This window comes from Vigna angularis, chromosome 4, assembly GCF_016808095.1.
Source record: "Vigna angularis cultivar LongXiaoDou No.4 chromosome 4, ASM1680809v1, whole genome shotgun sequence".
NCBI lineage: Eukaryota > Viridiplantae > Streptophyta > Magnoliopsida > Fabales > Fabaceae > Vigna > Vigna angularis.
In genome coordinates this window covers 23,459,860-23,461,200 of record NC_068973.1, presented here as the reverse complement: position 1 = coordinate 23,461,200, position 1,341 = coordinate 23,459,860, and the positions used below count along the sequence as shown (strand labels likewise).

Here is a 1,341-nt window from a genome sequence, read left to right as displayed (position 1 = left end):
GATTTACTTCAGTGTTTGCCCCAAAGTCCTTCTATGGTTTTTCTTCCAACTTCTTAGCTAATTGACCCACCTGAATCTCCAAATTCCTAAGTGAGGCTTCTGTACTTTTATGGTTGGAAATTGATACCTGCATAAACTGCTGAAGAGTTTCTTCCAGTTTTGAAGTTCTTTCTGTCAGAGAAGGTTGTTGCTGAAAGTTCTGTGGAGGTGGTCTATTGAAAGGAACAGCTTGTCCCATACTCGGATGAGGTCTCCATCCTTGATTAAAACTCTGACGTTGATCATAATTCGTCTAAAGACCTTGATTTCCCATATAGTGTACTTCTTCATGAGACATGTTTTGCACTACACATTGACCATTATTATGATTTCCTCCGCACAATTGACAACTCTAAACCATCTGATGTTGAAATTGAGAAACATTCTACAGTTCTTTAGGTAGCTGAGATAACTTCTTCATTAATGTCTCAAGTTGTTGAGTCATAATCTTGTTCTGAGCTAGTAAAGCATCTTGAGTTTGAAGTTGAAGAACACCTTTTTGTTGAAATTGAGCTCTCTCACTCTGAACTTCATTATCATTTGCAGCCATATTTTCAATCAGATCATGTGCTTCTTCAGGCGTCTTCCATCTGATACTACCTCCAGCTGATGCATCTAACATTAACTTTGTTTGAGATTTCAGCCCTCCAAGAAACAGATTTAACATTGTAGGCTCATCAAATCCATGAGTAGGGGTTTTTCTCAGTAGGCCTTTGAATCTGTCCCATGCTTGACCTAAAGTTTCATCAGCATCTTGTTGGAAAGAAGAGATCTCCTGCTTTCCCTTATTGACTTTGGACTGAGGGAAGAACTTGTTCAGGAATTTGGCAACCACATCATCCCAAACTGTCAGACTATTCTCTGGAAAGGAATTCAGCCACATTTTTGCATTACCAGCCAATGATAATGGAAATAAGCTGAGTCGGATTGCTTCATCTGGAACCTGGTGAATCCTCACTGTATTACAGATCTCCATGAAAGTAGCTAAGTGAGTGTATGGATTCTCATGGGATAATCCATGAAACTGATTGTTCTGCACCAGATGAATAAGAGCTGGCTTCATCTCCATGTTAGCAGCATTCACCACTGGTCTTGCAATACTGTTGAAGTGCAGAGGTCCTGAGAAAGTGTTATAATCTACAAGAGTACGCCTTCCTTGCCCAGAACCTTCTCCAGTGCGATTATCTTCCATTTCTTCTTTTCTTTGACCAGATGATGAGTCCAGAATTTCTTCAGAAATAGCAGAGGCTTCTCTGGATTCTCTACTTTGTCTTCTCCTTCTGCTGTTGTTCCTTCGAGCAG

The 1,341-nt window shown here is 40.2% G+C and overlaps 1 non-coding gene across 1 annotated transcript; it reads left to right on the top strand.

Moving 5' to 3' along the window:
* The first annotated feature begins 719 nt into the window (after positions 1–719).
* On the top strand, positions 720–822 carry LOC128196412 (small nucleolar RNA R71). The gene has a single exon (XR_008248696.1). It is a non-coding gene; the product is annotated as a small nucleolar RNA R71 (small nucleolar RNA).
* Positions 823–1,341: the final 519 nt, after the last annotated feature.